This window comes from Triturus cristatus, chromosome 7 (genome assembly GCF_964204655.1).
Source record: "Triturus cristatus chromosome 7, aTriCri1.1, whole genome shotgun sequence".
In the NCBI taxonomy this organism is placed as follows: Eukaryota; Metazoa; Chordata; class Amphibia; order Caudata; family Salamandridae; genus Triturus; species Triturus cristatus.
This window is the reverse complement of record NC_140590.1, coordinates 1,849,236,261-1,849,260,977: the sequence shown is the minus strand read 5'-3', so window position 1 is coordinate 1,849,260,977 and position 24,717 is coordinate 1,849,236,261. Positions and strand designations below refer to the sequence as shown.

The following is a 24,717-nucleotide window of genomic DNA, read 5'->3' as shown; positions in this document are numbered from 1 at the left end:
GCGAAGATCCTATGGCGCTCCTCGGTGGCCCGGGTGTACGGTTGGGGAGACAAAAACGGCACTCTTCTCCACCGCCTGGCGACCTATCCCCGGGCGGGCAGGATCATTCCAGCCATCGCGGACCCCGCGGGTGGAGTCCACACGGTCTCAGTGGCGATAGCCCAGGCATTCGCTGACTACTACTCCCGGCTGTACCGTCTCCGACCGTCCACGCTCTCCCTGAACGAGCTACTGGGAACAAACGGGGCGACACTTGCGCGGCTGCAGCCTGAGATTTCTGAGACCCTGGATTCGCCGATCGAGCTACAGGAGATTGAAGAAGCGATCGGCCGCCTGGCACCCGGGAAGACCCCGGGACCTGACGGATTCCCCCAGGAATATTACGCTCACTACCGTGAGACACTGGCCCCGAGGCTTCGAGACCTCTTTGCGGCCGTGGTGGAGACGGGCTCGTTCCGGCCCGAAACGGATACAGCAACCATAGTTGTACTCCCCAAGACACAGCCTCCCTCGCGGTCCTGCTCCGACTACCGGCCGATATCCCTTATTAACACAGAACTCAAAATCTATGCCACGGTCCTGGCGCAACGGTTACGCCCATCGCTCGCCTCCCTGGTCCATCCGGACCAATGTGGCTTTATGCCGGAGCGGGGGACCAGACACTGTCTACGGCGCCTCCACCTCGCGATGGCGCACCGCGGCCGCCTTTCCCCCTATCTGGCCCTCCTCTTGGTCGACTTTGAAAAAGCCTTTGATTCCGTGGGATGGGCGTACTTGGGTGAGGTCCTGGAGCGTATGGGCTTCGGCCCCCGGTTCCGAGCCATGGTAATGGTCCTCTATGCGCGCCCGCGGGCCCGTGTGTTGGTCAATGGGGCACTTTCTCGCCCATTTCCCATAGGCCGGGGGACGCGCCAGGGTTGTCCGCTCTCGCCCCTCCTTTTCGCTCTGGCGATGGAACCCCTGGCGGTGCTGATTCGCGCGGATCCTGTTCTTCGAGGATGGGAATGGCCGGATGTGGCCCCCGACAAAATCGCCCTATACGCGGACGACGTCCTCCTCTATCTCTCGGACCCAGCGACCTCGGGACCCCGGGTCCGTCGGATCCTCCATCGATTTGGCCAAGCGTCCGGTCTTCACCTGAACCCCAAAAAATCCGTCCTAGTCCCGCTACACCCGTCGCGGGAATGCTTCGACTGGCAGTCGGACATCCCCCTCCGGAGACTCTCCTTTAAATACCTGGGGATTTGGGTCACCCTCCTTCCGGAACTATGCTGGGCCCTTAATGTGGCTCCGGTAGTCAACAAAACCAGGTCAGACATGCTCCGGTGGCAGTCCCTCCCATTGAATCCGCTAGGGAGAGTCGCTCTATACAAGATGATGATCCTCCCCAAATTTCTTTACATACTACAAAATACTCCATGCCCTTTTCCGCGCCCGTGGTTCCGAGACCTGGATAAAATGGTGACCAAATTCCTCTGGGGCGGCGGTAGGCCTCGGCTGGCCTTGGATCGATGCAGGGTCCCCTCCTATGATGGCGGTCTGAGCATGACCAATCTATATCTTTATTACCTGGCCACCCAGTTACTGGTGATCCATGACTGGTTCTCGGGAGGCTGGGGCGACCCGGCTTACCGTCTCGAGGTGCAAGGCCTTGGGTTCTCCTCCATCCAAAACATGCTCTATGGCACAACGGTCCCCCTATCACTCCCCGACGTCGTGCGGGCTCCTTTCCTCGCGTGGCGCGCGGCACTGCGGTACACTAGATGGTCGGGGACGTCCACACAACTCACTCCGCTTTGGCACGGGACCTGGCTGCGGGAGGTGGTGGGATTGGCGGGCTTTCGGCAGTGGGATCTTCTTGGTATCTCCTGTCTGGGCGACTTATGGCGTGGGAGCCGCATGTGTTCCTTCCAAGAGCTTCAGACCCGCTTCTCGCTGCGGCCCTCCCAATTCTACCGCTACCTTCAACTGCGCCACGCGGTCCGGGCTCACGTCCCTCTAGACTCCAGACTGCCTCCCCATAGCCCACCTGAAGCTCAGGTGATGCTGGGGTATCTGGGAAAGGGGGGTATATCCCGCATTTACAAATCCCTGATTAACAATTCCCCGGTGGACTGGAGCGGGCTCAAACAGCGATGGGAGGCCTGGGTGGGACCCCTGGACGAGGCGGACTGGAGGGACGCCCTTATGGGCCCTCGGTCGCTTACCACCTCCGCTAGGCTGCGGCTCATCCAAATCTACTACCTACACACCGCCTATCTGACCCCAGACCGCCTGTACCGGGCGGGTCTCCGCGTGGACGCCTCCTGCACCCGGTGTGGGGTGGCTCCGGCAGATTTTTTCCACATGGTGTGGTCTTGTTCCCGTCTACACGATTACTGGGCAGCGATTGAAACTGAGCTAGCGGAGGTCTTGGGTTGGGAGGTTCCCCATGAGCCTAGAATGGCCCTGCTGGGCATCATGGATGGGATCGACGGATCCCGTAACGAAAAGTACTTCCTCACCACTGCCCTTATGGTGGCTAAGAGAGACATAGCGGCAGTATGGTCACAACCGGACCCACCCAGAGTGGCTACCTGGAGTAGAGGGGTGGACTGGTGTGCGGCCCAGGAGCGGTCGTTGTGTGCTGCGCGAGGCTGCCCCAAAAAATTCCGCAAGATATGGGGGAAGTGGCTGGGGGGCATGATTTGAAGGGTGGGGGCGCGGGGGGTGGGGACGGAGGATGGGGGAGGGTGGGAGGGTCTTTGCAATGGTTTATTGATGCTTATCCAAATGCAGTTACTGATGCCTTGTTTAATGCACTGCTGTATCTTACTCTTGATACTGTCTTTTATGCCGCAAAACACAATAAAAATTTGTTTATCAAAAAAAAAAAAACCAAATTGTGCAGTCCGGGAGCATCTTGGGTCTTAGTAGAAAGGTTGATATTCCTTTGGTCCAAGCAGGGCTTCTTCATGAAGGAAGCTGATAGAGCGAGAGGGCGGATGGAGGGATCTGAAGCCAAGATGGCCCTGGGATCGACTTCTGCAAGGAATGGTAGCCCGGAGCCGTGTCAGACCCAACGGGAGGCCAGAGGAGAGTGCTGGTAAGATCGGCGACAGCGGGAGCTCAGCTTGGTCATGGTAGCACTGCTGCCTACTCCATGATGGTTCATCCCTCGCTGGAGTGATTTCTTATTCACTGTTCCTCCTACTACCACCCAATGAAATAAAGATAATGTGAAAACTACTCCTACCAGTGATGCTCATGTCCTGTCGAGTGTGTGCTTGAAGGTCGGCCTCATGGTGAGTCTGGGAGTTATTAAACCTCCAATGTGCCGCGAGTGATTGTACCCCTGACTATCGACCTCCAGAATATCGGGGTACAGGAATATTGAGGGACAAAAGTATGAAAGGTGAGTGCATATAGGGAAGTATAGATTTACTGTTCTTAACATCACATCTACATACCTTAAAGATAGATATATATATATATATTTAGTCAATCTGCATATTTGTAGAGGTAGGTTAAAAAAAATCCAGAATGACTTCCCTGTTGATATTTTATTTCAAATATCTTAAGCACGATATCGTGTGACATTAGTATTCCGGTGTCGATATTCAGGTGCACACCCCACGAAGGAGAGGAGGCGGGCACTGGTTGAGTGCAGTGTCAAGATTAGAGATGTAGCTTCCTTGATGGTCATTTCAGATGTACTCCTGAGTCAGCACCCTCACATTGGTGGGCTCGCCTCTGCAGGGGGTCTAGCTTGTGGCACTTTTCACCCTGTGGAGCGGGTGTTTGCGTGATCTCTATGATGCTGACTGTGTCAACTCAACGATGCTAAAAACAGGTAAATGCCTTGCAGTGTTTGTAAATTGCTTCTTGAGATGCAGATCAGGAAAGGAAACACCAGCTGATTTACACAGGCACATACATGCTACAAAGAGGAGCGCAGACATATTGGTGTATGTGCACACACATGCACTCATGCGTATGCATGCACACATGTGCAAACACCCACACTCATGCATATGCATGTAGGTGCACATGTGCAAACATGCACCAAAAATAGCAGAATATCATATCAAAAATATAGAGGACCAAAATATCGAGAAGGTAAGTGCAAATAGGTAAGTACAGATTTACTATTCTTAACTCCACATCTTCATACCTTGAGGACATATATATCATCAAGGTACATATATGGGGAGCTATATATAGAACAATTCTACTTACCTATGGAAACGTACCTTCATGATATTTTTGTCCTCGATATTCTTAACACAATATTTTGTCCCACTATATGTTTGGTTCCGTTATTCTGTGTAAATACTGTGCAAACACACACACTTATGCATATGCACGCATGTGCACACTGATGCAAACACACACACTCATGCGTATGCATGCATGTGAGCACCCATGCAAACACACACACTCATGCGTATGCACACATGTGCACACTGATGCAAACACACACACTCATGCGTATGCATGCATGTGCGCACCCATGCAAACACACACACATGCGTATGCATGCATGTGCACATCCATGCAAACACACACACTCATGCGTATGCACGCATGTGCACACTGATGCAAACACACACACTCATACGGATACACTCATGTGCACACTCATGCAAATACACACACTCATACGGAGGCACGCATGTGCACACTCATGCAAACACACACACTCATACGGATGCATGCATGTGCACACTCATGCAAACACACACACTCATGGGTATGCACGCATGTGCACACTCATGCAAACACACACTCATGTGTATGCACAAATGTGCACACTCATGCAAACGCACTCATGCATAGGCATGCATGTGCACACTCATGCAAACACGCACACTCATGCAGATGCACACATGTGCACACACATGCAAACACACGCACTCATGGGTATGCACACATGTGCACACTCATGCAAACACACACACTCATGCAAGCACACACACTCATGCGGATGCATGCATGTGCACACTCATGCAAACACACACACTCATACGGATGCACACATGTGCACACTCATGCAAACACACACACTCATGTGTAAGCATGCATGTGCACACTCATGCAAACACACACTCATGTGTATGCACACATGTGCACACTCATGCAAACGCACTCATGCATAGGCATGCATGTGCACACTTATGCAGATGCACGCATGTGCACACTCATGCAAACACACACACTCATGGGTATGCACACATGTGCACACTCATGCAAACACAAACACTGATGCAAGCACACACACTCATGCGGATGCATGCATGTGCACACTCATGCAAACACACACTCATACGGATGCACACATGTGCACACTCATGCAAACACACACACTCATGCGTAGGCACGCATGTGCACACTCATGCAAACACACACATGCGTATGCGCGCATATGCACACTCATGCAAACACACACACTCATGCGTGGGCACACATGTGCACACTCATGCAAACACACACACACTCATGCGGATGCATGCATGTGCACACTCATACAAACACACACTCATGCCGATGCATGCATGTGCACACTCATGCAAACACACACTCATACGGATGCACACATGTGCACACTCATGCAAACACAAACTCATGTGGATGCACGCATGTGCACCCTCATGCAAACACACACACTCATACGGATGCACGAATGTGCACACTCATGCAAACACACACACTCATGCCGATGCATGCACACATTCATTAACTATAACTCTGTTTTTCCTTGAACAACATATTCCTTCTTACCATGTTCTGAACCATTCAATGTCCTCAGTTTGGGGCAGAATCCTTTTCTAGTGGCCCGCCATTATCTGTGTGAAGAGAAGGCATGTAATTACAATGATGAAATGTGTACTTGTCAGGGTCAGGCTTTTAGTAAGTATTTCACTGCAGGATAAATAAAATATATTAGAATAACCGTGTGTGAGAGTGAGAAAGTGCTGAAATGTGGTGTAGCTAGAAGGGATATAGCAGCAAAGAACTTTAACGGATGGGCAAAGTGGGCAATCGCCCAGTGCCCACCTTCCAAGGTCCCCTACCGGTGAAGTGAATAGGAAAGTCAAAATTCTCATAAAAACTAGATTCTTTTTAAAACTGACAGCTGTGCATGTTTAACAGGAACATGGAGGCTATATTATTATTTCAGGCACCGCGGCAAGAGTTGCTGCACTGCAATGCATGAAAGGGAGGGAGCAGGACGGTGTTGTGTCTACTGAGATATTGTACTGCTGATCTCTTACTGAGTACTAGCGCACATTTTGGTTGCCTTGTGCACTGTACACACTTTTGTACCATACTGCAAAGGTAAGGGTGTGAGTCTAGCACAGGTTTTGTTCTGGAAAGGTGGCCTTCCAGCACAAAACAAACTTTAAAACTTTTCCTACTTCACATGTGTGTTGAACAGTGCGGCACGCATGTAAATTGGAAGAAAAAAATATTTTCTCTAACTTTGTGCCTGCCTTTAAGATGGTGTATGTTGTTTAAGAGCAAAACCTCCTCTACAAACGTTAGTATATAGGGATTTGTGCAATAAAAGTACAAAGGGAAGAAATGTCATGTCGCCTAGGAATGTCCATATACCACCCATGGGCGGCCCCTTGATGCAAAGTAATGCTAAGGAGAGCTTAGCACTGCTTTAACATTACTTTCAGTAAACTTTCCAGTGCACAACACACTTTGATCTGGAGTGTGAGGCACAAATCTGCACTCTGCGCTCTTTGCATCACTTGTGATGGCTTTGCAGCAGCTGAAAGGGCGACCAATCAGGCCCTTAGTGCACGTGTGGCCGGCCCAGCCTCAGTCCTCACTCTCTGAGGCAGGTGGTGGCAGTAACAGTGAAAGGTCATGGGTGTCATTTCTTCCTCCTTACTTCACCTCACCTCTTCCACCTTACCCCGCTCGCTTTCCCTCTACAGATCTTTGTACCTACATCCTTTCTCTCAATCTCGGCTCACTTTTGTCCATCTCACCCATCTCTCACTATACCCAATATACATCACCCCTCTCACTATACCCCATATACCTCACCCCTCTCACTATACCCCATATACCTCACCCCTCTCACTATACCCCATATACCTCACCCCTCTCACTATACCCCATATACCTCACCCCTCTCACTATACCCCATATACCTCACCCCTCTCACTATACCCAATATACCTCACCCCTCTCACTATCCCCCATATACCTCACCCCTCTCCCTATACCCAATATACCTCACCCCATATACCTCACCCCTCTCACTATACCCAATATACCTCACCCCTCTCACTAAACCCAATATACCTCACCCCTGTCACTATACCCAATATACCTCACCCCTCTCACTATACCCAATATACCTCACTCCATTTCATCTACCCCGCCACTTTTTTAAAGTTTGATTTTATTAAAGAAGAAACAAAGCAAAAAAGAAAGAAACAGTAATATACTGATATAACGAAACCTATTTTACATAAATGAATAGATAAAGTAGAAACATAAAAAGATATAAATCTGACGCTGTACACAAAGAATGATGCATCACATAAAGAATGGGGGAAGAGGAGGGAGAGAATGCAAAAATGCAAATATTATAAAAACCATTAAAGATAACAGGCAACTGTCTAAATAAGTATCATTGTAAGCATAACAGTAATAGGATTAAAAGAAAAAAGAAAAGGGAAAACAGAATAATATACATTCAATAGTACAGGACTGACTAATCATCTGAAAATAAGAAGGCAAAGGGAGAAATGAAGGTGGTTTCCGTACGTCATCTGGTCTGTTCGTAGACGTAACATTTAAAGAGGCGGCTAGGGATAAATAGGCTGTCAGAGGGAGCCATAGAAGATCTCTTTTAACTGCTAGACATATGGGGGAAACATAATCAGTATCTAGCCCATGGTGAAAACAGACTGCGTTCCACCAAAATCTAAAAGTGACGTTATCAGCCTGTTTCCAATTAGAGGTTATTAAATGAAATGCAATCGCTAACAATAAATCTAGAAGCTTAAAACTAAGGGGTGACTGAGGCCATTGGGGGGAGAGAGTGCCAAGGAAAATGTGCATGTAAGAAAAATGGATCTGGACTCTAAAATAAATTTGAATTTAAGACTCGACTAGTTTCCAAAACTGATGAATTGGAGGACATTCAAACAACATATGCTTTAAGCCAGCCGTGGGGTAAGGGCAGGACAAACAAATAGGGGGTGTTTCTGATGAAAAAGATGCCAAAGACACAGGGGAAAATAGCGCTCGATGATAAATGAAAAAAAGGGTTTGTGTGGTGTTTGCAGCCCAAGAGGTCTTATGAATTTTGGACCATACTTTATCCCAAGTAGTAATAGGCCATTCTTGTGAAAAGTCCTTTTCCCATGCCAACTCATCCTTTGTTTTGCATCTATCTGGAGGGAAGCACACAGATTTGTTTATAGTGGATGATCTACCCCCACCACTGTCTCATGGCTTTGCATCTACATCAATCTCTGGGCTACCTCTACCATCTATCGCTATCAATCACCTCCCTGTACCTCAAGGTTCTCTGTACCTCATCCCTCCCCGTACCGCTCTGCTCTTTCTGACCTCACTGTACCTCTCCTCTGTCATTTCACTTCTCACACAACTCCCTCTCTACCTTACCTCCTTCTCCATATCTGTACCTTACTTCTCTCTCAACCTTTTCTCCCCCTCAACGCGGCCTTTTACCTCTCTATCTCTTTCTCTCTCTACCTCACATCAGCCTCACCTTTCCCTTCCGGCAGATCTCTAGCTGCTTACCTTTTAAATTTGCTTCACCATTGGTTCAGCACCTCTTCTCTCCACCTTCCTTTGCTCTCATTCGGCCTCTTCTCCCTTCCATATGCTTCTTTACACATCTCATTCCTTTCTCGCTATATCTATTCCTCTACTTCAATCATCAAATCCTCTCTGTCTCTTTCTCTCTTGCACAAACCCATCTCTCTGGGCCTCCTTCATTTCAACTAACTCCCTTCATTTCAACTATCTTCCTGTACCTTCTTCTTTATAGATCTCTCTACCTCACTGTCTCTTCCACTAGCTGAGAACTCTGTCTGCATCTGTATCAACATCACCGACTTCCTGGGCTTCCCATTGGTCTCTCAGCATCCTGTTTTTTCTTCTCTACATCACATTGCTCTTCCTACCCTTCACCCTTCTCTCTACCTTTCTCCCTTCCACACCAATCTCTTCACCTGATCTGGTTTTCTATACCTCTTCCCATGTTGCTCTCTCTATACCTCGCATCTCTTTGTTTTTTACTCAAGCCTTTCAGTGCCTTGACCTCTTTTTCTACATAACTTCCCTCTCTACCTCACCCCTTTGGCGAACTATACTCCCTCTCTCCATTTCCTTCTGCCCATCTCTCCCTCTGCCTCACTTTAAAACCATACCTACTTCTCTTACTTTCTTTATCCACCTACATCAGCCCCCTTCACCTCTCTTTATTTATCTTTTCTCCTGACCACCTCAGCTTTATCTATATACTTTACCTCTCTTCCTACCTCATATCTTTCTATATAACCTCTGTCTCTACCACATTCTCCTCTACTCCACATTTCATGCTCTTTTTATGTCTCTGTCCTTCTCCAGTATCTTCTGCTGTTCATTGTCTCTAACTCAGCAGGTCACGGGTAACTCTCCAGCCAAAGAAGGAGACACACACAGAAGAGGGAAAGTGGGACAAGACGGGGAGAGAAAGTATCAGATTTTAAACAATGAATGGTGATCCTCAGAGCAGAACTTAGATTTTTTTCTGCAAGAAGGCCACTAATGAATGGCTACATATTCATGAATACAATCAGGCGTCAAAAAAGATAACATTTCAAGTGCTGTGCGAATGTCTTATTTTAATGGTGTGCTCTAGTCCACTAAAAATCAACCACATCACCCTTAGCATCTTTTAACTATTGAGAGAGTAACAAGCTGGTTAGACACTGAAGTCCACATAAAATGTTTTTATTGTAAGCAAAAAAACAAACAAGATTCACGCTCAAAAACAAATGCCTTTATCAGTGCTTGTCCAGGCTTTCTCTTGGTTCTATTTTACTGACGAACACCTGTTACCTTCAGCCTTCGGCATTTTCACAGCCCCCATTTCTGAAGGTTTAACTTATATAATTCAATATTTTTTTAGCATCACAAGAGATTGAATGAGCCAAGTAGGGGTAATAAATGCAAAGTTTTTCCATTTCAAACGGGGTCGGAAATATCTGTTGCCTGGGGTCCCAAAAATTCTTAACTTGTCACTGCATAACAATACTTGTAAAAAACAAACAAAAAAATGACGAATGTCGAATGTCGGGTTGTCGAATACCGAGGCTGCTGAGTTTTTACACTTCCTCCACCCTGCCCTCACTGTCCACTTATCTTTCCTTGAAAGTTTTTTTCATCCCTGCGAATCATTTAGAATCAGGCAGCCAGGATACTCCATCACAGACATGGCGGATGTGCCATCCCCTGTATTAAAAATGCATTGTAATCTATGGCACTTGTAATATGGCGGACAGAATAATTCATCACAAACATGGTGGATGTGTCATTCCCTGTATTACAAACGCATTGTACTCTAGGACACTTATAATATGGCGGACAGGATTCGCCGATGGCTGAGGTGCCATCCCTTGTTTTACAAACGCATTTCATTCTACAGCACTTGTAATATGGCGAGATGACGCTCCATCACAAACATGGCGATGTAGCATCAGCTGTATTGCAAAGGCATTACAGTGTGCGGAACTTGCAATATGGCATACAAAATGCTCCATCACAAACATGGCGAATGTGGCATCCGCTGTATTACAAACACATTACAGTCAATAACACTTGCAATATAGGGGTCAGGACGCGCCATCACAAAGACGCAGGGTGTGGCATTCGCTGTTTTACAAACGCATTACAGTCTGCGGCACTTGTAATATGGCGGGCAGGACTCTCCATCACAAACACGCAGATTGTGGCATCCATTGTATTACAAACGCATTACAGTCTACGCCACTTGTAATATGGCGGCCAGGTCGCTCCATCACAAACACGCCGAGTGTGGCATCCATTGTATTACAAACGCATTACAATCCACGTCCCTTGCAATATGGCAGCCAGGTCGCTCCATAACAAACACACCAAGTATAGCATTTGCCTATATTACAAACGCATTACAGTCTACGGCACTTGCAATAGGGGGGCTTGGGCGTTCCATCACAAACATGCTGGATGTGGCATCCGCTGTATTACAAACGCATTACAATTCACGGCACTTGCAATACGGAGACCAGGGCGCTCTATCACAAAGACGCCAGATGTGGCATCTGCTGTAATACAAATGCAGTAGAGTCTAAGGCACTTGCAAAATGGCGGCCAGGACGCTCCATCACAAACATGGTGGATGTGCCATCCGCTGTATTACAAATTGCATTATAGCCTATGGCCATTGTAATATGGCATCTCAAACATGGTTTATGTGGCATCCGCTGTATTAAACATGCATTATAGTCTACAGCACTTGTAATATGGCAGATAGGATACTCCATCACAAACATGGTGGATGTGCCATTCCCTGAAATACAAGTGCATTATAGTCTATGGAACTTGCAATATGGCGGACAGGATAATCTCTCATAAACGTGGCGGATGTGCCATCCACAGTATTGAAAATACATTATAGTCTACAGCACTTGTAATATGGCAGAAAGGATACTCCATCACATACATGGTGGATGTGCCATCCCCTAAAATACAAATGCATTATAGTCTATGGCACTTGCAATATGGAGAACAGGACACTCCATCACAATCATGGCAGATGTGCCATACTCTGTACTACAAATGCATTTCAGTCTACAGAACTTGTAATATGGCGGACAGGACACTCCATCACACTCACGGCAGATGTGACATCCACTGTATTGAAAATACTTTATAGTCTACAGCACATGTAATATGGCAGACATAAAACTTAATCACAAACTTTGAGGATGTGCCATCCCCTAAATTAAAAATGCATTGTAGTCTGCGGCACTTGTAATATGGCAAACAGGATACTCCATTACAAACATGGCGGATGTGCCATCCCCTGTTATACAAATGCATTCGAGTCTACAGCACTTGTCTTCCAAACTCTAAATACGTCCCTGTGGTGTATTTATCAGATGTCGGGCTCAGCCGGACAATAATCGCTGTGTAAGACTAATAGTTGAAAAATGACCCACCTAAGCAAGGCTCTACGGTGCAGAGGTAGCCAATGAAAAGCAGCGGAAAGGCAGAGACCTTTGTACTCCCCAGTGTTGGACTGCACAGGACTCTTCATGCCATCTGTTTACTTGCGGACATCAGACCTTTAGAAATAACTCACTCCTCTTAAGGGCAGTACCCTGGGTAAGGAGGAGAAGTGGGTGGTGCAGGAGGATTGTATTTCTGTAGCTGAGTTATTAGCGGTCTCTCTCTCTGGGAGGTTGGCTGGGTATCAGGACACATCTCGGATTACAGTGACACAAAACCTTTCCACAGGTGTTGGATTTTTCAAAAGGGAGCTACCCAGAGCAGGTTATACATGAGTGTTTCCTTTGATTTCAGAGGAAAAGATTTTTCAGAGAACCAGAAAGTTTGCCAGACTTGACCAAAGACTCAACTTGTACTATTGAGAGAATGAAGGAACATCATCCAAGGAATCTTTCTTTCTTACTTCTTGACAGATCTTACGGTAGCTCAGTACCTTCTGCCTTTGCTGCAGGTAATCAGAGCTCGGTACCTTCGACCTTCCTGCCGGAAATTAAAGCTCGGTAGCTTTGGCCTTGCTGCAGGTAATGAGAGCTTTGTACCTTCTACCTAGCTGCAGGTAATGAGAGCTCAGTACCTTCTGCCTTGCTGCAGGTAATGAGTGCTCTGTACCTTCAGCCTAGCTGCAGGTAATGAGAGCTCTGTACCTTCTGCCTTGCTGCAGGTAATGAGAGCTCTGTACCTTTGGCCTAGCTGCAGGTAGTGAGAGCTCAGTACCTTCTGCCTAGCTGCAGTTAATGAGAGCTCTGTACCTTCTACCTAGCTGCAGGTAATGAGATCTCTGTACCTTCTGCCTAGCTGCAGTTAATGAGAGCGCAGTACCTTCTGCCTTGCTGCAGGTAATGAGAGCTCTGTACCTTTGGCCTAGCTGCAGGTAGTGAGAGCTCAGTACCTTCTGCCTAGCTGCAGTTAATGAGAGCTTTGTATCTTCTACCTAGCTACAGGTAATGAGATCTCTGTACCTTCTGCCTAGCTGCAGGTAATGAGAGCTCTGTACCTTTGGCCTAGCTGCAGGTAGTGAGAGCTCAGTACCTTCTGCCTAGCTGCAGTTAATGAGAGCTCTGTACCTTCTACCTAGCTACAGGTAATGAGAGCTCTGTGCCTTCTGCCTTGCTGCAGGTAATGAGAGCTCTGTACCTTTGGTCTAGCTGCAGGTAATGAGAGCTCTGTACCTTCTGCCTTGCTGCAGGTAATGAGACATCTGGGACACCAGGCAGAAACATGTTGACCCCATATATCACGGTGATGGGACAATAATTTCCCCAGGTCACCGTACACCTTTTTTAATACCATACAGTTGCCCACCTATTTAAAATTGATTTGACAACTGTAATGGTTTTTAAATCACATTCACTACTCACGGGCCCCCACTTAGTTTAGAAGTGCATCCCTGTCGTCAGGTGTATGCCCGCCCTCTATCAAACTAAGTTTTTAGAGGCCGAGGACGGCCGATGATGAAGCATGACACCAGGAGGTGTGTGAGGCCAGTCCTTCACTTTTTGTGAGATGTCCACACTCACAATTTAGTTTCAAGCACTTTTAGGTCACTTTTCTAGGAGCAGCCCCTCTTGTGTTTAACAATGAGACATCTGTACCTTCGGCCTTGGCGCAAGTAATGGGACGTCTGTACCTTTGGCCTTGGTGCAAGTAATGGGACGTCTGTACCTTTGGCCTTGGTGCAAGTAATGGGACGTCTGTACCTTTGGCCTTGGTGCAGGTAATGAGAGCTCCATACCTTCTGCCTTGCTGCACGTAATGAGAGCTCAGTACCTTCTGCCTTGCTGCAGGTAATGAGACGTCTGTACCTTCAGCCTTGGTGCAGGTAATGAGATGTCTGTACCTTCAGCCTTGGTGCAGGTAATGAGACGTCTGTACCTTCAGCCTTGGTGCAGGTAATGAGAGCACCATATCTTCTGTCTTCCTGCAGGTAATGAGATCTCAGTACCTTCTGCCTTGCTGCAGGTAATGAGATGTCTGTACCTTTTGCCATGGTGCAGGTAATGAGAGCACCATACCTTCTGCATTGCAGCAGGTAATGAGGGTTCACCACCTTCTGCCTTGCGGAAGGTAATGAGAGCTCGGTACCTTTTGCCTTGCCGCAGGGTAAGATCTTTGTCCGCCTAGCTTTGCTGCAGTCTCCAGATCTGTTCCAGATTATGCTTTCTAACAAATCTTTAACAATGAGAGCTCTGTACCTTTGGCCTAGCTGCAGGTAGTGAGAGCTCAGTACCTTCTGCCTAGCTGCAGTTAATGAGAGCTCTGTACCTTCTACCTAGCTACAGGTAATGAGAGCTCTGTGCCTTCTGCCTTGCTGCAGGTAATGAGAGCTCTGTACCTTTGGTCTAGCTGCAGGTAATGAGAGCTCTGTACCTTCTGCCTTGCTGCAGGTAATGAGACATCTGGGACACCAGGCAGAAACATGTTGACCCCATATATCACGGTGATGGGACAATAATTTCCCCAGGTCACCGTACACCTTTTTTAATACCATACAGTTGCCCACCTATTTAAAATTGATTTGACAACTGTAATGGTTTTTAAATCACATTCACTACTCACGGGCCCCCACTTAGTTTAGAAGTGCATCCCTGTCGTCAGGTGTATGCCCGCCCTCTATCAAACTAAGTTTTTAGAGGCCGAGGACGGCCGATGATGAAGCATGACACCAGGAGGTGTGTGAGGCCGGTCCTTCACTTTTTGTGAGATGTCCACACTCACAATTTAGTTTCAAGCACTTTTAGGTCACTTTTCTAGGAGCAGCCCCACTTGTGTTTAACAATGAGACATCTGTACCTTCGGCCTTGGCGCAAGTAATTGGACGTCTGTACCTTTGGCCTTGGTGCAAGTAATGGGACGTCTGTACCTTTGGCCTTGGTGCAAGTAATGGGACGTCTGTACCTTTGGCCTTGGTGCAGGTAATGAGAGCTCCATACCTTCTGCCTTGCTGCACGTAATGAGAGCTCAGTACCTTCTGCCTTGCTGCAGGTAATGAGACGTCTGTACCTTCAGCCTTGGTGCAGGTAATGAGATGTCTGTACCTTCAGCCTTGGTGCAGGTAATGAGACGTCTGTACCTTCAGCCTTGGTGCAGGTAATGAGAGCACCATATCTTCTGTCTTCCTGCAGGTAATGAGATCTCAGTACCTTCTGCCTTGCTGCAGGTAATGAGATGTCTGTACCTTTTGCCATGGTGCAGGTAATGAGAGCACCATACCTTCTGCATTGAAGCAGGTAATGAGGGTTCACCACCTTCTGCCTTGCGGAAGGTAATGAGAGCTCGGTACCTTTTGCCTTGCCGCAGGGTAAGATCTTTGTCCGCCTAGCTTTGCTGCAGTCCCCAGATCTGTTCCAGATTATGCTTTCTAACAAATCTTTAACAAGGATCAGAGAGAAACATTTTGCATGTTTCTTTTTATAGGCGCAGGTCCTAACAGGGGGAACACCTCTGTCCTTTGTGTAGTTTCACACCAGAGCAAGAGCCACGGATTCCTGAAGTGGGCCAAACTGGTTTATGCAAAGTGGGCACTAAATGTGCACTTTAATGCAGTCTGGTGGTGCTCTGACCACCCCCACCCTACCTAATTCTAAAGGAGAGGTCACACCTCTCCTTCACAGGAAATCCTTTGTTCAGCTTCCCCTGCCCGAGTGAAGCTCACCAGCAGGGGGCAGAGCAGTGTCTGATGCCGGCAGCAGCAGGGGCTGACAGGCAGACACCGTAAGGCTACACAGGTAGGTATTGGAGGATCCTCTAAGGAGCTCCTCAGTACCTGGTATCAAACAACTAATACTGTAATCAGTGTAGTTGCGTTTTATCAACATGTTTGATACCAAACTTGATCTGGTTCGGTGAAGCCATTATGCAGCTGGACATCTCTACTTGCCAATGTCCACTACATACCTTATAATGGCTGCTGTGCACTTACAAAAGCCCAAAGAAGGGAGTCCGGGGTTTGTAGGAGTACCTTTGCTTATGCACCGTTGAGAGACCTAACAAAATAGAAAGCTGTGTTCAGGTGGTCGCATGAGCGTAATCACAGTTTTAAGAAAATAAAACATGGCATAGAAAAAGCTACTGAGATGGCCTATTTTGATCCAAACCTGCATACTGAAATTGTGGTTGATGCAAGCCCAGTGGAGTTGGGTGCGATCCTTGCTCAGCACAATAGTCATGAAGATGTTCAGAGACACATCGTGGCTTATGCAAGCAGAAGTCTGTTGCAGTCCGAACTTGCTACCGAACCTGAAAAAGAAAGTCTAGCTGTGGAATGGCTTCCATGTCTTTTTGTACGGGAAACGTTTTACACTTGTCACTGACCACCAGACGTTCACCAATTTTGAGAATCCAAAAGCCAAGATTCCCCCTAGAATTGAAAGGTGGGGTTTGAGACTGCAAGAGTATGATTACACGATTGTGCACCAGACAGGGAAAGACCAAAATCTTGATGGCAATTTTTCACAAGTGCGATGGCAGTGCCATGAAGCTATGTCCAAAAGAGCTGAGGCCTATGTTAACTTCATACTAAAATCTAGTTTGCTGCCTGCTCTACCTGTAGAACAAATTCCAGCTGCGACAAACAAAGATCGAGACATGATTATCCTCAAGGACATTATTTCACAGCAATCCTGGAGGACCTCTGACAGATGATTTTGAATATCAAAAGTTTAAAAATGACAGAGAAGAACCGTCTGTTGTTCAAGACGGCAATATTTTGCAAGGCATAAGGATTGCCACTCCCGATAGCTTGAGACAGCGAGTGATTGAACTGGCCCCTGAGGGTCATCGTGGCATTGTAGCCACTAAGAGAGCTCTCCGAGACCGAGTGTGATTTCCTCGACTTGATGAAAGAGTTGAAAGAGAGTTAAAGGCCTGTCATCTGTATAACTGTCTGTCTCCCAAGACAACGCAACACCTCTGCCCAGGTCTGATTTTTTTAAGCAAGCGCAGGAGAGGTTTGCCATTGATTTCTTGGGTCCCCTCAACAATGCACATAATCTACTGGTAATGGTTGATGAATATTCCAGGTTCCCCCTTGTAAAAGACATGTCCTCAATGATGCATGATAAAGTCATTAGGGTCGTGAATTATGGTTTTGCCACATGGGCTGTTCCATCGGTTTTAAATTCTGACAACGGCCCACCTTTCAACAGTCGAAAGTTTAAAGATTTTCTTTCAAATCTAAATGTAAAACATCATAAAAGCACCCCTCTCTGGCCCCAGACAAACAAGGTTGTCGAACGCTTTATGAGTACACTAAAGAGAGTGGTTCAGCGTGCTGCGTTGGAGTAAAGTGACCTTCGATAAGCTCTGTGTTCGCCCTTCGTGCGTACAGGTCCACTCCCCATTCCACAACAGGGGAAAGCCCTTCCGCCTAGATGTTTGAGAGAGCCATGGGAATGAAATAGGCCCCAATGGAGCCATCAGAGAATGATTGGTGCTGATGAAATCCGTTAAACAGATTTTGTAAACAAGTCCAAAATGAAGACTTATGCAGCTCGATGAGGAGGTACTCGGGACATGGTCTTCAAGGAGACAGACCGGGTTCTGGTTAAGCAGAAACAGAAGTGCAAGTCTGATACTCCGAGTGAGGCTGACCCGCTGCGGATCATGAGTAGCAAGGGACATAAGGTGACCGCTCAAAGTCCCGGCAAGTCCATTACATGGGATTCGTCCCGTTTCAAACTTCTGCCTCAATGTTTGTCAGCTCCTACCGTCTGCACTGAGGTATACCCTCCTGAGAGTCTGAAGAGTCTGAGTTCACGGCCTGCCTCTGCATCCCCTGCAGCCGAGTCACGCGTCTGTTCTTCGCCTCCGCAACCTCACACAACACAATCTGGAAGGCTGATTCGAGTGCCTTGACGCCTCATTAAGGAGCTGTAATGTGTACATATAAATTTGGTACTTTTTATTTAACAAAGGGGGAGATGTAATGTCTTGTATATAGTTGTATAGGGGGACCATTCTGGTCCCCAAAAGACTACGTAGGATGGCATAAGAGTTGGGTGTGTCTAGGTGTATTGATATAAGTTCATGATGCAATGCAAGTGTAGTTAACATAGTTATTTACGTTGAATAAAGATGCACAGTACAGTGCTCCGTGTGTGAGGTATTCATCAGCATGCTACCAGGCTGGGTAGGACGCTACAGTTATGATAAAAAGATGTACTCAGTAAACGACAAACCGCCACTTGTGGAAATAAACAAGTGAAATATTATAAATTTACTCCCCTAGGTTTGCACCTACGTTTGGAGTAGATTTACCAATGATTGAAATACACATAAACTTCCTGGAAATCTGCAAACGCCATTGATTTCCAGGATACTCACGTGTTAGTATTTACACATGCATAAATATACAAGGTGCACATTTAAGCATGCGTAAATGAACAGCAAAAGTGTTTTGGCACATGGTATGTTTTTTTTCCTCAGGGAGGGAAATATTGTTTCTGATGAGAAACTCTCTAATATACACCCTCAAAATTCCTACAGTGCTACCTCCACATTTCCACTTGGAATACAAATCTACTCCTGACTTTGAATAGAGAAAATCTAAAATCCATTTCAAGGTTTGGTGTTCAGCTATTTAGCCTAGAATGATGTGCTGGAATGTCTGGTCCCAGCACAAGGGAGCAGATTTATTCCATATAACATTACACATAACAGTGTAATATTACATGTGAGTAAAGCGACTTACAGGTGTGAATTCAGGTTTAGAGACTTACAAATCTGAATTTGCACGAGTAAATTCTGGTATTTGACATGAATTGAATGTGGGTGCCCCAAAGGCTTTGTGCATTGGAAGAGAGAGAGTGTGAAGCAACCTTGGGTGTGACATTCAGCAGCTGCATTGTAATCACATTGAATGCTTTCCAATAACTTTATGTTAGGCTGGGATTTACCTGCACTTAACTAAAGGCTTAAACTTGGATCAATAGGCAGGAGGAGCCAAGTATATAATCAAAAAAGGGAGGAGAGAACTCAGTCATATCACACTGTTCCTCTCTAAGAGGACACTAAAAAGAGTTGTGTTATGTAGATTTGTATGGTGCAGCTGATCATCCATGAGGGTATCCAGGCCCCGGAGCAGAAGCGTAGGTCTGGCGCCGCTCCAAGTCAAACATTCAGGCCTTCAGCTTTTTGTTTAGAGGGAGTTTGTTTCAGCTTAGAGCAGTGATAGGAGAATGCCTCTCTTCCTCTCTTGCTTCAGAGGAGGCCGGGGATTCGTGCCAGGGTGAGAAAGGTGGAGCGTAGCTGTCCGGAGGGTTGGTAGAGATGGAGTTGGTCTTTGAGGTAGGCTGATCCTGCGTTGTGGAGGGCTTTGTAGGTATGGATGAGAAGTTTGAATTTGCAGCATTTCTGGGTGGGTAGCTAGTGCAGTTTCATGAGGTAGGTTGTGATGTGCGCGTTTCTGGGGGTGTATAGGATGAGTCTGGCGGCGATGGTTTGAATGGCCAGCAGTCTTCGCTGAGTTGGTTGGAGATACCAGTGTAGAGTGCTTTGCCATAGCCAATCGAGGGTACAAATTAAGTATGTATAGGTATGTATAGAGTATTTCTATAGTGTCAACCCAGCCACAAGGCAGTGGAGTGCTGTACATGTTCGAAGACAAGCATAAAGTAAACGAGTAATAGGAGAAGAATCTGCTTTACGGACGGTTAATGTGTTGTGATGTTGCGCTCTTTCAAGAGGCGAGTCTTCAACTCTTCCCTAGATTGGAGCAGCGTTGGGAAAGTCTTGAGCGATACAGAGATGATAATCCAGACCCTGGGATGGGAAAGTCCTTCTGTCTTGTTTTTTGTAATACTTCAGAGTCTACTCTCTGATTGTGTCCTGCCCCAGAGTGTGCCGAAATCCACTGAGATAGCTTGTCTGAAGGAGAAGCCGGGGTGCTAGTCATGAAAGCTTTGTAAATAATGCAGCGGTCTTTGAACATGGTACAGGCCAACGAGGGGAGTCAATGGAGCTCCATCAGAATGGGGGTGATGTGAGCCCATTTTTTCAAGCCCTGGATGAGACATGCTGCAGCATGGTTCACTGATAGAATATCGACGCCGAAAATATCCCTATACACAAATGTCCAGTCATAAATATCGATGTCAAAAATATCGACATCTTATATTTATAATGACAAGTATAAAAATATCCCCCAAAAAATATCAATGTAAAAATATTGATGTACAAAATATCGATTTTTTCTATATGTATAAAATAATGTTAAATATATTAAATAATAAAGTAAACTTAAAAAAATTATTTAGATTTAATATACATTTTAACAAATATAAGAAACACAGTTATTTAAAAAAAAAATAAACATACATATATCAATGTGATATATATAAATATATTTACTTTAAAACAAATATTAAACTATTAACTTTACTTTATTTTTGCATTTTATAAATATATACAAATGTACAAATATATGTATATACATACATCTATAACATAAAATCGAATTAAAAAAAACATTATATTATAAATTAAAACATACAAATATTTAATAGTCTTTAAACTTACATTTTGCACTTCATTGAGTGCAACAGTAGGGAAAGTGTTGGATATCAGAGGGTTAAAAAATAACTATTCCCACTCCAGTGAGTGCAACAGTAGAGAAAATTTTGGATAGCGGAAAGGTAAAAATTACTATTCCCACTCCAGTAAGTGCAACAGTAGGGAACGTTCTGGATAGCGGAGGGGTAAAACTTAATAGTCCCACTCCAGTGAGTGCAACAGTAGGGAAAATGTTGGATAGCGGAGGTGTACACATTACTATTCCCACTCCTGTGAGTGCAACAGTAGGGAAAGTGTGGAGACTCATTTAATATGGAATGTTAGAGGTGTTGCTAGGATGGAATGTTGTTGTTCAAGGAAGGGGAGGTTAGAGCTAGAGAGCAGGAGAAGGAAGCTGGAGGTACCTGATACTTTGTACTACCAATAAAGATATTCAACTTCAACTTCTGTGGGGAGATCTTTACATTGGCGACGAGTAGACCATGTGCGCAGGGGGCAGACAAGGAGTACTCCCACCCCTGGAAAGAAACCTACATTCATTTTCACGAACCCACTACTTCAAAAAGAAAAGAAAAGAAGAAAGAAAAAGATACCTAAAGTAATTGGTATGTACCTTCTCCGAACTCTCTGAATCCTGAACTTTACTATACTTCTTCACCTCATATCTACATGGATTTTGCCTCCATCTAAATTTTTATAGTCAATACTGTTCAACTCTCTTTCTTGTTAATACGGAGAGCTTCTTGGATATCCATCCTGTGTTTCTGCGAATTCATCTATAAGAATTATACATTTAAATTGATGATCGCTTCAAGTGTTAGACTGTAACCGTTAACGTTGAAACCAGGTTACTTCTTTCTACAATTAACTGTGGAGGTGAAAGTGTTTTTCATTTACGTTGATTCTACAATATTGAATTGGATCTCCACCCGTAAATTTATGAAGGGATATGTTTTCGTAAACATACCGTTGCTGTTGCATCTTCTAAATTAAGTGGTTGCGCGTGAGTTCGGCGCCATCAGCGGATCCATTGTAGAAGCGCGAGTCTCTGTACCGGCTCGAGAGCAGAGCGATCTTGAAGCGATCGCGCCTAAGGGAGGATTTCAAAGAACGAGCATGCGCGGAAGCGTGCATACGTCATCCGCATGCGAAATGAGCCCAATTTTCTTTGAAAAATAAGCCAAATGTACGCGCCCTGGAACTGGAAACTCTCCAGGCGCTTTTAATGCCTGTTCTGTTCCGTGTGCCCTTCGTTCATTGCTGCACAGCCTAAAAGCAGGGACATCATATCGACGGCCAGGAGGTGTTGTGTTCACCGCTTTATAACTTTTATTCAAGTATTCAGTAACTGACAATTCTAAGATTTAAGTGACAATAGTTTATATTCTCTGCAGTTTCCACACCAGTTTTCATTTTTAATTTTCTTATTGTTACTAACACAAATTTTCTTTTCAGAGTAATTTCTTAAACATTATTATTGTGTTCCAAGAAAACTATTCAAATGGCTGATCAGGGTTTGGCAGCCCCTCCTTCTTTCCTTCCTACTCCTGGGGACCCCCCTATCCCTTGGAAAGAATGGAAGAAACTATTTCTCACTTATGTTTTGGCAACAGGTGCAGACAAATATGGACCTGTACATAAACAAGCCATACTACTCCATCATTTGGGAGTTGAAGGGCGTCGCCTTTATGAAGACCTCCCCGAGATATCGTTAGGTGTAGGTGATGGGCAACCTATAAATGTTTATGATATGAGCATGTTGATGTTAGAAAAAAGATTTATTTCAAAAATTAATACAGTGTTAGAAAGGCACAAATTTTTCTGTCGTGCGCAGAAAACGGATGAAGATATTGCAACTTATGTTGCTGCGTTGAGGGGACTTTCTTTAACTTGTCGCTTTGAGGGATTAGCTGATTCACTTATACGTGATCAGATTGTGAGATGTACTAACAATAAAAGAGTACGTGAGAAGTTGCTCATAAAAGATTCTACGTTAGAAGAAGCAATTCAAATAGCAAAAGGTCTAGAACACACAGACTGTGGATAAAAGAGATGGACAAGTGTACCAATTCTACAATTCCTAGGGATGTGCGGTCAAGTGATTTAGTACCAAAGAATTTAGATTCTAAGGAACAAGAAGTTCACACGAGTGTCAACGAGACAAAAAGTACTAGACCTATGGTGAAACCAGCTGGAAAAGTACATCCTAAGCCCCCCAATAAAACTGCGGAGGTTCCCAACTCAAGCAGTATGACTTCACAAATCAATACCCGTGTCTTTAAATGCTACAGGTGTGGTTCGCCTGGACATATTGCTTCTAGCACTAGATGTATGGCCAGGAATACCTTGTGCAGAGCGTGTGGTAAGAGGGGTCATTACGCGAAAGTATGTCATTCTAAAACCCAATATGTGCACGAGGTCGATGATACCTGTGAAAGTGTTCAAGAATTTATGTTGTGTGTTGAAGGATTCTCTGTTCTTGATGGAGAGTGTTCCGACATTGTTGGTAATGTTGATGTAACCACTGAAAGCACGGACAAACTAGAAAAACCGCATTGCATCATAAGCTTTGATACAAATAATGTAAGGATGCTAGTGGACTCAGGCAGCCTATATACTTTATTATCCAAAGAAATGTATCTTGAAGCATGGGGTGTCAAGAGTGATATAGAATCCTGGTGTAAACCCGATATCAGAGCTGTAGGTTACGGAGGTAAAACTATTGACATCTTGGGTTTGAAATGGATGATAATTGAGTTTGGAGGAAGGAAAGTTTTTGGTCGAGTCTATCTCACAAAACAAGGGTCCAATCTGTTGGGGTGGCGCCATCAGAAGGATTTGGGAATAATGTTGGATCCAAACGCCATCGACCCGGTCAAATTCACAACCATTAATAATGTTGACAACTTTGAGAGTAAAATAATGGAGAAGTTTTCTAACGTCTTCTCTGATAAGTTAGGAAAGCTTGCAAACTTTTCTCATAGGATAATCCTCAAAAAGAATGCGACACCTGTGGTTCATAGAGTGAGGAATATACCTCACCTGATGAGGGGTCCCCTTCAAGATGAACTTAACAAGTTATTGCGTGAGGGGATCATAGAGCCAATTGAAGCCTCGGAGTGGTTGGCTCCGATTGTGGTCGCACCTAAGGATGGTGGTGCCAAGATTCGTTTGTGTGTGGACTTACGCGACTTAAACCGAAACATTTGGGTCGATAGACAACCCCTGCCCAACATATCAGAAATGTTGACTGCCATGGGCGGAGGGGAAGTTTTTAGTGTTATCGATATGTCTGCAGCATACCACCAAATTGATCTTGATAAAGAATCAAGGCATCTCACTTCGTTTGTGACACCTCTAGGTGCATTTCGTTATCTAAGGATGCCTTTTGGCTTAGCGTCTGCCTCTGCGGTATTCCAAAGAGTCATGCAACAGATTTTTGTAGGTGTAAAGAATGTCTTATGCTTTCAAGATGATGTATTGATTGTGGGAAAGAGTAGTGAGCACCACGATGAAGTATTGTATGAAGTACTGAAACGTATGGGTAGTAATGGGTTGACCATTAAGAAAGAAAAATGTCAATTGAAAAGGAAGTGCGTGGCCTACTTGGGGCATGAAATTTCGCGAGATGGGATAAAGCCTAAGAAAAGTATTGTTTCTGCCATTAATAATGCTCCTACTCCCCTCAATAAGGACCAACTAAAGTCATTTCTAGGACTAGCTGAGTACTGTTCCAAATTTATAAAAGGGTTTACAGAGATTGTTGAGCCATTGAGGTTACTGATGAAAAATGGAGTTGCTTTCAATTGGAATGACTCATGTGAAAAAGCATTCTCTAGTGTAAAAAGAGGTATCCTGCATGCACCCACTTTAGGACATTTTAATGTCAATGCTAAAACTTTTATTACAACTGATGCA

General features: G+C 45.4%; 1 long non-coding RNA gene across 1 annotated transcript in view; it reads right to left on the bottom strand.

Annotated features, from left to right (window-relative positions):
- Window positions 1-24,717, bottom strand: part of LOC146813430 (uncharacterized) — a 339,990-nt gene that overhangs the window by 1,927 nt on the left and 313,346 nt on the right. The window contains exon 6 of the long non-coding RNA XR_014966977.1: window positions 5,761-5,825. This is a non-coding gene — a long non-coding RNA (uncharacterized LOC146813430). The remainder of the gene's footprint in view (window positions 1-5,760; window positions 5,826-24,717) is intronic.